The 18,387-nt window shown below is 37.1% G+C and overlaps 1 protein-coding gene across 1 annotated transcript in view; it reads right to left on the reverse strand.

Moving 5' to 3' along the window:
• ACO1 (aconitase 1) overlaps window positions 1-17,878 on the reverse strand; it is a 94,852-nt gene extending 76,974 nt beyond the window's left edge. Inside the window, exon 1 of the mRNA XM_074207216.1 lies at window positions 17,777-17,878. The gene's annotated coding sequence lies outside the window, so the exon portion shown is untranslated. The remainder of the gene's footprint in view (window positions 1-17,776) is intronic.
• Window positions 17,879-18,387: the final 509 nt, after the last annotated feature.

Here is an 18,387-nt window from a genome sequence, read left to right on the forward strand (position 1 = left end):
CCAGTGCTCCCTGGCTGCCCCACCAGAAAAACATTGCAATCCAAATCAGGTAGGAGGTCAGGTCCTCAGGTTTGGAAGGAAGATTCCCTTTACAATGCAAATAGAGCCTTTGCAGAACAGGTTCATAGTTTGAAATAAAGAAAGAGAAAAAAGACACTCAAACTTAAGTTAAATTTATTGGCAAAGGAAAAGTATTTGATATAATCAGCAAATAACTACTAGCCTTGCTGGAAACAGCTTAGCATATTCATAGCTAAGGCAATTAGATTGCACAGTAGAAAGAATACCAAGTCCAATCAGGAAGACATATCTTTGAGAGTTCAAATCTGGCCCCAGACACCAGGTAGTGAGCAAGTTCCTTAGTCCTGTTTGCTTCAGTTTCCTCATTTGTGAAATGAACTAGAGAAGGAAATGGCAAACCATTCTAGTGTCTTTGATAAGAAAACCCCAAATGAGGTCATGAAATGCATAAAATATATTTAAAGTATTATATAATATCAACTTTTTTTAATACCATAGTAATTCAGATTTTTTTTCTCTGGTACAAAGGAAGAGCCAAAAAATTTTACACAGATTTTCTTTCATAGATTTAAAAACATTCCTTTAGGAAGGAGTTCATACTGAGGCAACCGGGTAGTGAAGTAGAGAACTGGCTCTGGAGTCAGGAGAACCCAGTTCAAATCTTGCCTCAGACACTTAATGTGCAATTAGCTGTGTGACCCGGGGTAAGTCACTTAATCCTGTTGCCTTGGGGGGGGGGGGGGGAGTTCATATGCTTCACCAGAATGCCAAGAGGTTCATAGAACTCTTTTAAAATTAAGTTCAGAAATTTTTTAAAATTCTGAAAGAGGGGCGGCTAGGTGGCGTAGTGGATAAAGCACCTGCCCTGGAGTCAGGAGTACCTGGGTTCAAATGCTGTCTCAGACACTTAATAATTACCTAGCTGTGTGGCCTTGGGCAAGCCATTTAACCCCATTTGCCTTGCAAAAATCCTAAAAAAAAAAAAAATTCTGAAAGAGCTTATGTTTTCCTAAATTTTTATGACATAACCTATTATGAATGTAACCCTAATAATATTCAGGGTTAAAAGTCACGGAAGGTACTCCTGATCTTCTCCTTATATTTGTTCTTTAAATCTGAAATTGTAGCCACTGATTTGTTTCTTGGGTTCAGTTCTGCCTGGAGAAGAATCGTGACTCAGACTCAGGAATGCAGGTTTTGGAAAGAAAATAGAGATTTATTAAAGGAAGTTACACTTATCAGATCTAGATAAATCGAATCATAAAACAAACAAGAAAGAAATTAGGGAAGTAAATGGATTGTTAGAAAAATTAGATATGGTAGACTTATAGAGGAAACTGAATGGGGATAGAAAGGAATATACCTTTTTCTCTGCAGTACATGGAACTTATACAAAAATTGACCATGTACTAGGACATAAAAACCTAATGATCAACTGCAGAAAGGCAGAAATAGTGAATACATCTTTCTCAGATCACAATGTAATAAAAGTCATATGCAATACTGGGGCCAAGGAGATATAGACCCAGAACAAATTGGAAACTGAATAACCTCATTTTAAAAAATGAGTGGACCAAAAAACAAATTATAGAAAGAATTAACCATTTTATCATAGACAATGATAATAATAAAACAACATACCAAAACCTATGGGACTCATTCAAAGCAACTCTCAGGGGATATATTATAGCTCTAATTGCTTATATGAATAAATTGGAGAAAGAGGAAATCAATGAACTAAACATGCAACTAAAAAAATTAGAGAAAGAACAAATCAAAAATCCCCAAACACCAAATTAGAAATTCTAAAAATTAAAGGAGAAATTAATAAAATCAAAAGCAAAAACACTATTGAATTAATAAATAAAACCAAAAGTTGATATTATGAAAAAAACCAATAAAATTGGTAAACCTCTGGTCAATTTGATTAAAAAAAGAAAGAAGAAAACCAAATTGCTAGTTATTATAAATGAAAAAGGTGAACTCACCACCAATGAGGAGGAAATTAAAGTAATAATTCGAAATTATTTTGCCCAACTCTATGCCAATAAACTTGATAAACTAAGTGAAATGGATGAATATTTACAAAAATATAAGTTGCCCAGGTTAAATGAAAAAGAGATTAAATACCTAAACAACTCTATCTCAGAAAAAGAAATTCAACAAGCCATTATTGAACTCCCTAAAAAAAAATCTCCAGGGCCTGAAGGATTCACAAGTGAATTCTACCAAACATTTAAGGAACAATTGTTTCCAATCCTGTATAAACTCTTTGGAAAAATAGGGAAAGATGGAACTCTGCCTAACTCTTTCTATGAAACCAATATGGTACTGTTACCTAACCCTGGAAGAGTTAAAACAGAGAAAGAAAATTATAGACCTATTTCCCTGATGAATATAGATGCAAAAATCCTAAATAAAATCTTAACAAAACGACTACAACAAGTCATCACTAGGATAATACATTATAATCAAGTTGCATTTATTCCAGGAATGCAGGGTTGGTTCAATATTAGGAAAACTGTTAGTATACTCAATTATATCAACAGCAAACCTATCAGAAATCATATGATCATATCAATAGATGCTGAAAAAGCTTTTGACAAAATACAGCATCCATTCCTATTAAAATCACTAGAGTGTAGGAATAAATGGACTGTTAATTAAAATAATTAGCAGTATCTATCTGAAACCATCAACAAGCATTATATTCAATGGGGAGAGGCTAGAGGCATTCCCAAATAAGATCAGGGGTGCCCATTATCACCACTACTATTTAATATTGTATTAGAAATGTTAGCATCAGCAATTAGAGAAGAAAAAGAAATTGAAGGAAATTAGAATTGGGAAGGAAGAGACTAAACTCTCACTCTTTGTAGATGACATGATGGTCTACCTAGAGAATCCCAAGAAATCATCTAAAAAACTACTGGAAACAATAAAGGAAGTTACAGCATATTAAGAAAGTGATAGAAAAGTTAAAGAGTTTAAAGAGATGACCACGTGGATTGTTAATTGAATTGGCCAGGTTAACTGGCCAGGGTCAGCAGGAGGCGGGAAGGTAAAAAAAGGGTCGAGCCCCTCCCTCCTTCTCCTAAAATTCTCTCCTAGAGTCCATGGGAGGGGGTGGTAACTGGGAATGACCCAGGTCCCACATTGGAGATTTTGCCTTTTGGGGAAGGGTCTCTTGAGTGATCTTCCAGGACCAGAGTTCCCTGGCTGCCCCACCAGAAAAACAATGCAATCCAAATCAGGTTGAAGGTCAGGCCCTCAGGTGTGGAAGGAAGATTCCCTTTACAATACAAACAAAAGATTTACTAGGTTTGTGTCCAACTGATCTCATCAGGTTTCTCTGCATCAAAATGACTGAACACCAAAATTCACAGCTGGAAATGTAATTTTGGATAAGAACATTCAAAGAGGGTCACATAACCATCATAGATTCTGAGCCTCAGTGGCACAGTACCAGAGTACCTATGCCAAAAGGAAGCCACATTCACTTAACATCCTGAACAAATCTCTTGAAGATGTTGAGCCCCAGTGCACCAAGGATGCTATAGAAAGTCTGTGTTTGAGAGACTCTGAAATTGGCAGCTTTGTGTTTGCTGCTACTTTTTTGGATGACTTCATTCTAGTACTTCAGGCTGAAAGCTCCAGGGCTAGAGCTATATATGAGTTCAGTCTGGCCTGGGCACCTGAACGTCAGTATATTTTAACCAAGACACCTGGATAAATCCTCATGTAAAACCTCTACTCATCACTTCATTTTCTCGAATGATAAGACTTGGAACCTGATGGCAGCATCCTTTCTACTCAGTCATCACAGGATCAAGGAAAATAGATGCTTGTTCAGTTCACGCTTTCCCCTTCCCAAGACATCTACTCTTCTTATAGTTGTGACTATCTGCTAAGGTGAAAATCCCTTTTCCTTGATACCCTTTATCACTTATCATCTTAGCCTTCTCTCTCCAAAATCCAGTTCCTCTGTCATCCCCTTCCATTGGACCTTCAGAAATTCTGGTTCTATCTACAACACTCCTATTATCTTCAATTTCTTTATCTCATACTGTACTTTTTTTCTCCAGAAGACACTGAATTCCATAAAACCCATCCCAGTCCTAAACTAAACTTGGAAGAGAAGTAAGCATAGTCTTCATTCCTATTTCTAGATTTTTCCTTTGTCACATTCCCACCACTCTTTCCTTCTTTGAGAATAGGTTCTGGGCAGCTAGGGTGGTGTAATGAATAGAGCACCAGCCCTGCAGTCAGGTGGTCCTGAGTTCAAATCCAACCTCAGACATTTAATAATTAATTAGCTCTATGACCTTGAGAAAGTCATTTAACCCCATTGCCTTGCAAAACAAACAAAAAAAGCAGAGGTTCACTTCATATATCAATTTCCAAGTTGCTTTTCCTCTCTTCTCAAGTTCTGTATATACAGTCTACCCCAACCTCTGCCCTCAAGTGTAGACGCTAACATAAATGTTGCTGTTTTCTTGGATATTCTCTGACTTCCCAGTTCTATCAGCCTCCTCAGCTCCCATAACCTATATCTTTATTCCACCTCAGACATCCATGGGTTCTTAGATTGTACCGCCTTTGACCTCTGAGAACTTGATCCCTGTCTCATTTTCTCCCCACCCCCCTCACTCCCATTGTCAAACTGTCTTATCCATTGTCTTCTCTGCTGCCACAAATATATTGCTGGGTCCCCCTCACTCTTAAAAAAGATATCTTTTTTGACCCTTCCAGCCTCTTAAGCCTCTTAAGCATTTTCCCTTCTTGCTTCCTTCCATAGTTGAATACTTATATGGAAATCTAGTTAGACAAGAGGGAACTCTGAAATTTTCTAAAGAGGCCCTTCAATGGAGGTCATGTTTTGGGCATGCAGAAGATTTTTTTGAACTCTTGTTGCCTCTGGACATAGAGGTTAATAGGATACATGTGTACCTTCCCTTGAAGAGCTCTTTTCACTAGAGAGGTCCTGTTCCTAAAACCCAGGTTTTCTGGCTGACTTTTTGTGCTTTTCTGGGATGAAATGAATCATTTAATTTTTCACTGAATTCTTTATTATTCTATTATTCGGTACAGCAAGAACTTCTGAGTTTTTCTAGAGTAGGTATTGAAAAGTTAGGCAGGTATACTCTGGTTCAAGTAGTCATCTCAGTTTGAAGTCAAAGGGGGAAAAAAACCCTAATAAGTCCAAGAAGATTTATTCTAAAAGTAGAATGAATTGACTAAGGGGATAATACAAAATTCCTTGTTACAGGGCAGCTAGGTGGCGAAGTGGATAGAGCTCCAGCCCTGGAGTCAGGAGTACCTGAGTTCAAATCCGGCCTCAGACACTGAATAATTACCTAGCTGTGTGGCCTTGGGCAAGCCACTTAACCCCATTGCCTTGCAAAAAAAAAAAATTCCTTGTTACTAGACAGTAGCTAAATTAATGGAGTGTTAGGGATGCTGCAGATTGTATTTGTGTTTTAGGTAGAGATGCCCTCTAAGTGTCTTCTAATTCTAAGCTTCAATAATAATAGGAATTCATAGTCTGAATAACTCTTACAACTCCTTAAATAATATTTCAGATTTATGCTTTCTTAAGGTAATGTCTGACTATCTAACTTTCAAAGGTTGACAAAGCATCAAAACTTGAAGTTATCTTGGAGATCTACTTACTTATTTTGTAATTGAGAAACTGAGGCACAATGACTCAGATGGTTTGGTGAAAATCACTTAAGTTGATAGAAGTATAACTGGAGTTCAATTTTTATGAGATTCAGTGTAGTACTGTTTTAATTCAGATTTAGTTGTAAGAATACTTGCAATTTTTTTTTTGGTCCAAAATCTTTTGGTAAATTATTTGTTTCAATCAATTAACAAGCATTTATTAAGCACATGCTATGTAGCAGGTCCTTTGCTAGATGCTGGAGAAATAAAAACAGAAGTCAGAAAGTCAAGAAACTTAACATTTTATTTTATTGGGGAAGACAAGCATATATATATATGTATGGATATGGATATGGATATACAAAGTAAATATAAAGCAACTGTATTGAAGACAGTACTGGCATCTGTGGGGACCAGGAAGTACTTCATGCAGAAGATGGTACATGATTTGGGCCTTAAAAGAAACTAAGAAACAGAAGTTAGAAGGAAGTACCTTACAAACATGAAACAAAGCCAGAACAAAGACAAGTAAATAGGGAAATGGAATGACTGTTGGATTGTAAAATACATGAAGGGAAATAATATATAATAAGGATATATAATATCGTTCTAATATTATAATAAGGTGGGTTAGAGGATTGTGCAGAGTTTTAAGAGTCAAAGAGAAGAGTTTATATTTAGTCCTAAAGGCAATAAGGAATCAATGAAATTTACTGAGTAAGGAAGTAGAACTTTAATTTTTAATATTTTAATTGATTATTTTACTATACTATTATATAATTATATATTATTTTATGACAATAAATTTATTTAAATGAATATGTGACAATAAATATGTTTATTCAAATAAATTATTTAATTTAAACTAATTAAGTAATAAATTTTATAATAATGAATAGATTATATAAAATTAATAATATTAATTTACATTTTAATATTTTATAATTTAGTACACTGTAATTGTATTGCATTAATTGTATTAATTTAACTGTATTAATTATATTAATATGAATCAATTCTTCAGGGTTTTCTAGCCTATCATACCAGGCTTCATTCCAAAATTTAAAAAATCATGTAAATATTCACAGAGAGAAATTAAAGACAAGGATGAGAAAGTATTGCTTTAAAGTTTTTATTTTGTCTGGTAGTTTTATAGATAATTCTTCAGTTCTCTAGGTAAGCCAGATGATAATGAGGAGGGAAAGAATTCCTGACATGGAGGACAGGTATTGAAAATATCCAGAGTTGGAAGATGGAGTGTCATTTGAAGAACAGCAAAGAGACATGGAGATGAATAGGGTACAAGAAGACTGGAAAGGCAGGAAGATAACTAGGTTTTTAAATGCATAAAAAAGGATTTTATATTTGACCCTGAAGGATGTCACTAAGATCAGTTTGATAGTGACATGGAGGATGAGTACTTGATGCTATTATCTAGTGGGAAATCACATCAATGAAGGATTCTACAAATATCTGTTAAGTATCTATTGCACAAGGAGAACTGTGCTAGATACTGGAGATTAGTCAACCTAGAGAGATAACAATAGTAATGACATTTATATATCACTTGAAAATATGTTAAGTGTTTTATGCATGTTATCTCTTTTGAACCTCATAAAAATTCTGTGAAGATAGGCATATTTGCATTCATTTTAAGAATGAGAAAATTTAAGTTTAGAGATTGAAGGACTCCTGTCCTCCATTTTTGTGGCTCTTCAGTTGTGTCTGATGCTTTATGACCCACTGGACTTTGGTCATGAGATTATTTTTGATAAACATACTGGAGCAGTTGTCATTTCCTTCTGAAGAACTAAGATAAATAGGGCTTAAATGATTTGCCCCAGCATCACACAATAATTGTCTGAGGGCAGATTTAAATTCAGATCTTCCTGAATACAGGCATGGTATGCTATCCACTTCACCATCTAGCTGTCCTCCCTAGCTTCCCTCAAGTCCCAGCTAAAATCTACAAGAGTTTTTCCAATTCTCTATAACAATACTGTTTTGTTTCTATTGATTATCCTCAATTTATTCTATATATCTATCTCATAATTATTTGCATGATACATTTCCCTTGAGAGTATGAACTGGTTTTTTTGCCTTTCCTTATAGCTTCAATCCTTAGCGCATAATAGGCATTTAATACTTGAAGACTTAACTCAACCTGCCTATGACTATGAGTTTATAGCTATTAAATCTGAATTTAATTTGAATCCAGACTTCCTGACTTTAAGTCCAATACCAATCACTACACCAAGGGTTCTCACTTTTCTTCTTGAAAGTCTGGTCAAAACTATGTACCCCATCTCAAAATAACATTCTATTGCCTTCATTCAAAATGGAAGGAAATGTCAAACTTCAGAGGTTAGAAAAAATAAAAATAGAATATTTTTACTCATCTAGCATTCATGGACCCCCTAAAATCTAACCATGGGGCCCAGATTAAGAGCCCCTGCACCATACTATGATGCTTCTGAAGAGTAGAAAAGTAAATATATTTTGTCCTATATGATGCAAAAAAGAAGTTATTTTGTTTCTTTGTTCCAGTACTTCTAGCTCAATCATTCTTTACCTCACCTACCTGTCATTCTGGTCAACACCTTGATTTTACACTGCAATGAAAAAAGAATGTCTCCTGAATTATCCTTTTTCAGATTATCTAAAGTTAATTCCTGAAATTATAGAGCACTCTTTTAAACTTCGTTGTCACCTCAAATCTCCATAATTATCTATATCCTAGCAATGATGTACCTGATGGAAATGAAATTCAAGAGTTTTACCAGTGAGATTTGTCAGATATTTGATTTTTTTTATTTTAATTTATATTTGGTCGATTCTTTGATTTCAAATTAATTTCTACCAGACCTTTGTCTGGAAAAATGAGAAATAAACAGTACCTAATTCCACATTTCTGTAACTGTACAACTGTTGTATAACCTTTGGTTGCTTTTCCTGAATGACTTACAATGTCTGTTTTTCCTGAATACCCATAACATAGGAGGTACTCAACTGAAAGTCATTGAAAACATACACAATACCTAAGTTCTAGAAGTAGAATCTAACCAGGTGAACTCTATATACTTTCTTCCATTAGCTGCCAAAAGCAAAGATATATTTTTTCTTTTTGCCCTTCAACCACTTTTTTCTTGCAATATGTTACACTTTAAGCGTAACAAGAGAAGAGAAAATAAAAGAAAAGTGCAAAGAATCAGAAATAGGACAGTAGCAATGGCAGGTTCACATTTCTTTATTTAAAACCCAGGAGTAAAAGAAAGGTGGGAGATGACAGCAGATTAAGAATTAAATGTGACAAAGTCACATTTCCCATTTTTTCTCCCATCCAGTGAAAGTGGATTTCTGGGTATCTTTAAGAATTTTATTTTTCTTTAAAGCAAAGGAGAAGGAATAAAGCAAATATAGCCTATAGATTTAGTAGTGCTGCTTTATTCAGCAAGAACACGCTAGGGACTTCTAGCATAAGTCTGAGATTCTGAGGATTGGAGAAAACCAAGAAAATATGGTTACAAAATGAAACTTCTATTTGTAGAAATTTAGATGTCTATCACATGATTATCTTTAAATAGCTCAATATGGTTTACCAAGATATTATTACAGTCTTGCATACAACTCTTCCTCCTCTCCATCTACCCCGTCACCTCTCTGATTTAAGCTCTTATCACCTCTGGACTGAACGACTGAACAGAAATATCTCAGGCATCTCTTCACTTCAATCAATCAAGCAATTAATATTTATTAAACATCTACTTTGTGCTATGAGTTGAGAGAACAATTTTTCTAAGAGCACATGTTACTACCCTATTCAAATTCCAGATTATCTTTATTGATTCTAGGATCAAATATTATTTCATATTTACCTGCTGCTTTAAAATTTTATTTTAGGGGCAGCTAGGTGGCACAGTGGATAGAGCACCAACCCTGGAGTCAAGAGGACCTGAGTTCAAATTTGACCTCAGACACTTAATAATTAATTGTCTAGCTTTCTGAACTTGGGCAAGTCACTTAACCCCACTGCCTTAATAGATTTTTAAAAAAAATTATATTTTGGCAAAAGTTTTGATATAATTTTTCCAATATTATTATTTTTTCAGAAAAATACTTTCCACTGAGATTTATTTTATTTCAGGATTGGAAGCTTCCTGCTAAATTTTTTCATTTATTTTATAATTATTTCAACATATAAATCATGTGCTTTCTATATTTTATGAATTAGATTTTACTACCACAACTTTGTAAGTTCTTGTTATGTTCAATGGATTTTGTCCACATGTAAATAATATGGTTTGAAAAGCATTACACATTTTCTCATTTGATCTCCTGATTACCCTAGTAAAGTATATTCTATTATTAACTCCAATTTACAGATAAGGAAACTGAGACAGACAGTAATTAAATGATAGGAAGTATCTGAGGCTGGATTCAAACTCAGGTCTTCCTAAGTCCAGCACTCTTACCCAACTCAACCTAGCTGTCTCTTCTTCATCTTGTCTCATATTCATCTTTCCCAGAGGTGCCACCCAATGTGCTGAAAGCCTTCCTCTGGGTTTTCTAATGGTTTTGGGGGGTGGGGTGTACTGGTGCCACACTTGATTTGTGTACCTGCCCATCCATCTATGATCTTACTATGACTTCACTCTTGCTGCTGCTGATGTTTGTCCTTCATTCACTTTTCCCTTCCTTCCTTCCAGTTTTTGCAAGACAATGGAGTTAAGTGACTTGCCCAAGGTCACAAAGCTAGGCAATTAAGTGTCTGAGGTCAAATTTGACCTTGGGTACGCCTGACTCCAGGGCTCATGCTCTGTCCACTGGGCCACCTAGCTGCCCCGTCTTTCATTCTCAAAGAAAACTATGACATCAGGGAGATGATGTCTTGACAAGCACATGAATTACATTTGAGTAAGAGGTTTGCTATGTGATTAGATCCCTTTTTTGATTTCTAAACATTTTTATTTTTTATGGCATGTTTTGTGCACAAATCACTGGCTATAGTGATCTTACTTTGTTGCAGTCGAATTAATGTAATAAGTGCATCATTCACAAATAAATAAATAAATCTTCATCATCTACAGGAAATCCCTTTGTAGCGAACCAAGTACAAAGACTCACATATAAAACTGTCTATAATAGAGATGAACAATTTTAAGAAACATCTCTATTATATGCCTTGACCAAATATTTTGATAACTGTAGAATTAATGGTTATGCTTATAATTGCATCTATCAATGAATTTTTAAAAATAAAATCAACATATTCAAGAGATTTTGTTAGAAGAAGGTCTAAGGCTATTTTTGCTGTACATTGAATAAAATCTATTTTTTGTGACCAGAAAAAAAATTCAGTTGAATTTTGTATTTTCCACATCTTTTAATCAACTATGTAACTATGAGGAGAGGGTCTACTTGGGGAATAAACTATTTTCTTCTCATATTTTCATTAATGAAAACTTATGATTTATTAACAGAGCAGTTTCATGAAGACTTGACAGAGATGAAGATAAATGCTTATTGACTAACAAATATGAAAGAAAGCATATGGTTCAGTATTGATAAGATTATTTTGTTCTTTGAATTCCCAGCACCTAGCACAGTAACTGACACATAATAGGCATTTAATAAATACTTTATATAGATATAGATATAGAGGTGGAAGAAACCTCAGAATTCATCTAGTTAATTTTGCAGACCAGAAAACCGAAGTTAAGTGATCTGTCCAAGATCACATCAATAAGTAGGAGTCAGAATATGAACACAAGTCCTTTGATCCCAACACTTCTCATCTGCCCATATTATTTCCTCCTATAAAGTGAGTTTGAAACCCAAAGATCATGACTTGATTAGATGAAAGAACAAGCTAGTCACATCCCATTACTGTAATTGAATATTCTGCTCTCTGCCTGTCACTACTATTGCTGCTCTACAGAGTTCTCAATCAATGTTTTTTAACTTGCTTTTCAAGTTCCAGTACATGTCCTATTCCATTTCTTGTCCTCAAAATCAGTCTCTTGATGGATGATACCACCTTTCAAAGATCTTGTGGCCAGCATTTATTCAAGTTGCTGGAAATCTTTATATTCTAGGTTCTGCAAGATCCATCTTAGTTTTTCTGTTGAGTTGGGACAGATGTGTCTCCTGCACCTTGACCTCCAGGTCAGATATAAAGAGTCGGGGTGGCAGGGTGGGGGCTAAAAGGTCATTAGAAGCAAATGGGAATGAACTATTTGGCCATTGTTTCTGGAGTTGAGAATGGAGACCCTCTATGGCTAAAATTAATCCTGTAAAAGAAGATGGAGAAGTTTGGGGTGGGACAATAATACCATTCATGATATTTTCCATTCTTTTAAAATTTCACATCAATGTCTGACAAAACAGGTACTTAAAAAAACTTGCTGATATCTTGAAAATTGGGCACTAAGTAACTTTAAAATTGTTTTCTACTTCCTCATATGCAGCTAGGTGGTACTGTGGAGTGTGTGCCAGGTCTGAAGTCAGGAAAACTCATATTCATGAATTCAAATCTAGATTCAGACACGTAATGGTTATGTGTCTCTGGGCAAGACACTTAACTCTGGTTTGCCTCAATTTCTTCACCTGTAAAATGAGTTGGAGAAGGAAATGAGTAAAACCCCAGATGGGGTCACAAAAAATCATACACAACTAAAAACAGCTGAACTTCCTCATATAGAACTGGGATATTAGAATTCAAATGAGATAATTCTACTGGTACTGATCTATTTCAGAACTACTGTTTTCTTCTTTCGAGTTTCATCTTTAAGACCCTCAGGGTGTTATAACTTAATTAGCTATTATATCAAGCTATCTCATTTTCACCTCAACTAATTTTTTTCTATTTCTTCTGTCCTCCTAATAGTATATTTTACAAGTTAGCTTATATTCTAAAACAATGTTGTTCTCAACAAAAATCTATTGGTTGACAGCTTCAGGATGGATTTTGTCTTCTCATTGTGGTAACTTTTATATTTTACTTTCCATATTCTAATATCACTTTGTTTAAATAGGTTGGGTTGTAGCTGATGCAATCTCAAGCAGTATCTTCATTTCATCTTTATCCTGTTTTCTAATATGGCGTTAACTTTGACCTTTGTTCTAAACAGGTCAGTGATCTTACTGCACAACTTTTAAGTAATCTATTAAGCCTCTGGCTTTTTATTTCTTAAAGTCACATCACTTCTTGCAACATATTTATTCCAAGATCTCTTCAACCCTGACAATGAAGCCATTAATAAATAGGAGAACAATAACAAGCATTTATAAGGAACTTTAAAAATTGTGATGATCTTTACATAAATTATCTTATTAGAACCTGACTACAGAGTTGTGGTGTGAGGAAGGTGCTACATGCATTATTATCTCTATTGTACTGATGAGAAAACTGAGGTAGATACAATAATTGACTTATCCATGGTCACAGAGTTAATGAATACTTAATTTATAGAATGTTATCAAGTTCTTTTTAAGTCCTTAAGCACCTTTTGTGATATTTTTAAATTATGTTTATCGTAAGCAATACAAGATCAGATGACAATGTATTCTAGAAAATATTTTTTAGTTTTTGTACAAATGGTGAAACAAACTCTATATATGCCACTCTGAAGGGAGCAACTTTTATGTCTACAGATTTTATTTTTAGTGAGATTCTCCATATAGATAGACTCTATTCTAGTAGTCAATCAATTTGCTGGTCACTGAAGAAAGAGCTCTCATGTAGAATGTACTGATGTTCAGTTAAGCACTTGTACATAGTTGGAGGTGACTAAGTGATTCAGAATGCTGAACCTTGAGTCAGGAAGACTTCAGTTCTAATCTAGCATCAGTCACTCATTAACTGTGTGACCATGGGTAAGTCGCATAAGCTTTGTCTGAGTTTCCTCTTCTGTAAAATGGGGATAATAAAGAATTACACCTTCCTTCTAAGGTTATGATCAAGACCAAATATTTGTAAAGTAGTTTACAAACCTCAAAGTGCTATGTAAATGCTAGATATTATTTAGATAAATGTACATGGTCTAAAGTTCTGGAATTCTTCATACATTTGTTATGTTATAAAAATTTCAAAAGTATCATTAGCCTATTTTCTATTTCAACCTCAAAAATAAGTTTAAAATGTTAAAACTCCACAACTAAAGAAACAAAAGTCTGCTTTCCATTTTAAAATCCATTATAACAATTGAAAACCATTTTCAGTGTGATACCAATATTTTGTTTTCTTCTTAAACATTACAAACTATGAGGAAAGGCCCTCATAATCTTAGTGTCTAGGAGCTCCAAATGATATTGATCCCTCAATATGTGACTACATAATGCTTTGGGACATAATCATATGCCAAGCTTCACATACAAAAGTGACTATTAACTCTACTGTCTTGTCAAGCAAACAATGCACACTATGTGTGAATAAGATTAAAAGCTAGATACTGTCCTTGCTCCTCCAGGGAAATAAGCTAGAGTAAGAATTAAGTTATTGAGTAGTTTCAGTGTCCAACTCTTTGTGACTTCATTAGGGAGTTTTGCTGACAAAGATACTGAAGTAGTTTGCCACTTCCTTCTCCATTTTACAGATGAGGAAACTGAGGGAAATAAAATGATTTGCTCAAAGTGACATATCTAGTAAAGTGTCTGAGGTAGGATTTAAACTCATGAACATAACTACATCTATGATTTAATTGGTACACCGAACTCCAGAATGAGGACATGCCTTTTACCAATGCAGATCAACAGCTCCTCTTCAACTTTGTCTCCAAGACTAAGGCATTGAAGGATTTAGTGATCCCAGAGTCACACAATCAAAATGTCAGAGGAAAAATGTAAACTCTGGTGTTCCAGACTGAAAGGCCAGTTCTCTATCTACTTAATTACACTGTCATTAAAAAAAAAAAAGAAATATATTACCTTTATTAACTCTTAGAAGGAAAAAAAAATCTTAACTAGTCTCTTTGGAAATAGAAACTGCAGAACTTGGCCCCATTAGCATTACTCTCTCTGACTTAGAGATACCCTAGAACCTTGAGCCTAGAAAAAAAAAGAATAACAAATTGCAAAAGCTTTGGTTTCTGGTGGGAATTTGTAAATATCTGACTATTTAATTAATTTTATTACAGATGATTTCCTTTGGAAATCCCAGTTTCTAATCTTCTCTCTATCTGAAGCCTTAAAGCTCAGATCATATTCTGTAGAGGGCAATCAGAAAAGGTTAAGTCCTCATAAGCAGTGAGATCTCATCTACTAGTCTCAATTTGACTGTCAGTTTACACTCACTTTCATTCACATACATGAGTATGAATTGTTCTCAAGAACAATCATATCTTAATATAGTATTATCACCTCAGTCACAGTAGTCTCTGCCCAAAGGACAGTCTGTCAATCAGCATTTATTAAGGGCCTACTATGTTCCAGGTACTGGAACTATAACAGGTACTGGTACTAGGATCCAGTTATTGAGATTAAAAAAGAAAGACAAAACATAAACCTTGCTTTCAAGAAGCTCATAATCCAATGAGGAAGTTCAAAAGATAGAGCTATAACATCTCTATCTTTTCCTTTTTGAAATGGATGAACTGGGCCAGCTAGGTGGCGCAGTGGATAGAGCACTGGCCCTGGAGTCAGGAGTATGTAAATTCAAATCCGGCCTAAGACACTTAATAATTGCCTAGCTGTGTGGCCTTGGGCAAGCCACTTAACCCCATTGCCTTGCAAAAAAATATAAAATCTAAAAAAAAAAGTTAATAATAGTGAAATGGATGAACTACTCCAAACCAACTGGACCACTGATAACCTCAAAGTTTGACCCCCTTTTTGAAAACTATGTACTATATTCCTAGATAAATGATAATCAGGATCCCAATTTAGACAGACTTCCTTTTTCCTCTTATGCTGAGGAAAGCTGTTTACTTTTATACCAGGTAAAACACTTTTCCTACTCTTTCTCTTCCCACCTCCCACCCCCAAATTGTGCAGCTAAGTTTTATGAATGAAGGCAAATGGAATGTTTAGATTTACAAGAAGATATCCAAGGGAAACCATCTGGGTGGGTTGGTGTGTAATATCTTCCTATGAATGACACTATTATAAAGAATAATGTAATTGAACATTCAACTCTTCTACATCTCAGGAGTTAGAATAGCTTGGAGCTAACAAGTCTTACAAAAAGGGGAGAAAGGAACTAAGTTAAATAGACTATATATTTCAATTTAACCTTCAAAGCTTCAAAATATAGGATTAAAATGTAGAAGGCAAATTCCTGGGAGTGATATTCACATATCCTTGGTGACTTTTTCCATCAAAGACATGTATGGATTATTGTTCATTGTATGGATCCATTGGCTCACCAGTGAACCCTGACCTGGGGTAATCTGTGGCTCCTGAGATGGTTGTAAAAGGTTTTTCTGATAGAAAAGTATGCAGATTTCTAAGAACAAATACTCTAAATTTACCCAGGAAATTGTGAAAACTGATTCTCCTTTAACGGGTCACTCCTGAGATAAGATTTTGCTATAAAAAGTCTGAGTTTCCAAAAGTAAAGTTGTTAGATTTTTCACTTCCCAACCTCGCATGTTTGCATATGTTTTTCCACCCGACCTGACTGTCAGAAGTTCATGTCCGGACCCACACCAGAGCTATGGCGGCTATATTAAAATGACAAGGGAATTGGAGAAAGGAAGACAAAGCACATGGGCAATTTCAAAATATTAAAATAACAAGGGAACTGGAGAAAGGAAGACAAAGCACATGGACAATTTCGAAATTTGGGATTAAAGACAGTGGAATTGAGAGGAAAGGAGGGCAAAGTGTACATGCTTTCTAGCCCAATTCAAAAGTCTTCTATAATATAATCCTAACTCATCCGCTCTATTCCCTTGAATATTTTCCCATAATCTGAATGTTGTCATTATTCATAAAGCTTAACTGAACAATTAGGGCAAGTGGGAAGGGGGAGAAAAACTTTTATTTGGCATAAAAGCAAACAATTTTCCTCAGCAGGAGGGAAAACAAAAAAGGAAGTCTTTCTAAATTGGGATCCTGGTTATCATTTATCTAGGAATATAGTACATAGTTTTTAAAGAAGAGGTCAACAGTGTTGGGCTGCTTTAGGGTAGCACATTAAGTTCAAATCGGAAAAAGTACAAAACTACCAGGCACCCTCAATGAAATAAAAATCCCAGGCATTTCCTAGGTTGAAGCAACTTTTGGATAATTTCCCCCATCTTTGATGTTTGTTTTTCTGGGAGTGGGAGAACATGAAATAACTTCTGGGATACTATTTTTCAACTTTTTTTAATTTTTTAAACCTAACCCTAATTTGCTTTGGGTTTTGTTCCTGTCTATGTTTTCTTATTAAGCAGAAGTCTGTGGGAACAGAGCTCATGTGATCAATCCTCCCACCCAGAAGCCCCGCACTCCCTCCTCCTCCTCCTCCTCCTCCTCCTCCTCCTCCTCCTCCTCCTGATCTCCCCTCTCTTCTGTTTTTAGTGTCTGAAGGAAAGGAATTTCACCAAAGAGGAATGAGATTATAGGAGGGCAGAGTTCAGGCAAAAAGTATTAGGGAAGCAAGCCCTGAAGAAGTTCTACTTAACTGATCTGCAGATTCCACTCGTGCTTCTTTAGCTTACAGATAAGCTACAACCATTTCCCCCTCCCCCACTAAAAATTCTAACACAAAACAAAGGATACTGAGGAAAAATTAAGTATCAACGAGTCTTAGAGCGAAGAAAAGTACGAAGCGCAAATAAACACAGCCGCCGGCGGGGTCAGAAGATTCAGTACGGTCCACAAATTTGCCAAGCCGGGGTGGGCGCGAGGAAAAAGCCGCGGGACGCTTCTGCTCGATGCCCCCACCTCAAATTCTCAAGCACCGGGACAGCGGCTTTCCCCAGCTCTCCCGTTCCCCTCCCCCTCTGCAAGGCCCTTGCCAAGTGCGAGACCCTCCCCAGCCCGGGCTGCTCCCCGACAGCCCGGAGAAGTGGGCGCGCGGCTGCAGAAGCCACGCCGCCAGTCCCCGGCTCGGGGAACAGTGCGCCCGGCCGGTGCCCCCACGCCGCCAGGGCGGCGGCCCACTCACCCGGGCTCGGCGAGGCGGAGGTTCCCTGGCGCGGGCAGCGGGCCGGCCCGGCTCCTGCGCGCTCCGCGGCCCGGCTCCTGCGCGCTCCGCGGCCCGGGGCTGCCTTCTGCCGCCGCCGCCGCCGTCGCCGCCGCCGCGGGCCCGGCCCGAGAGAGGAGGGGAGGGAGGCCGCTGCGCCAGGCCCCGGGGCGGCGCTGCGGGGCGGGGAGTCGGCTGCCGCCGGCCGGCGCCCTCCGCCCCTCCTCCCACCGCCTTCCCCCGCCCCCGGCCCGGCCCAAAGCCTGCTTCTCCAGGCCCCACCCCCGTGGCCAAAGTTTTCCAACAACCCACGGTGGAAGATTTGTTTATGAAAAGACATATCAAACCGGAAGGCGAGGACAAACAGCTCATTACGGCTATAAACGGCCCCGGCCTCCCGTGGGCCGGACTCTGCCCCTCGGGCGCGGGCCCTGGTCCTGGCCCCTGAAAGTGCCGCCGCTGGAGACGGGAAAGCCAGCTTGCAGCAAGCCGGCCCAGGCCATCCCAGGACCAAACTGCAAGCCCTGGCCCTGGCCCTGGACCCCCCAGCCGGGCCGCCCCGCGGGGCATCGGCTCCGGCGTTTGTGGCAACT

Source organism: Macrotis lagotis, chromosome X, assembly GCF_037893015.1.
Source record: "Macrotis lagotis isolate mMagLag1 chromosome X, bilby.v1.9.chrom.fasta, whole genome shotgun sequence".
In the NCBI taxonomy this organism is placed as follows: domain Eukaryota; kingdom Metazoa; phylum Chordata; class Mammalia; order Peramelemorphia; family Peramelidae; genus Macrotis; species Macrotis lagotis.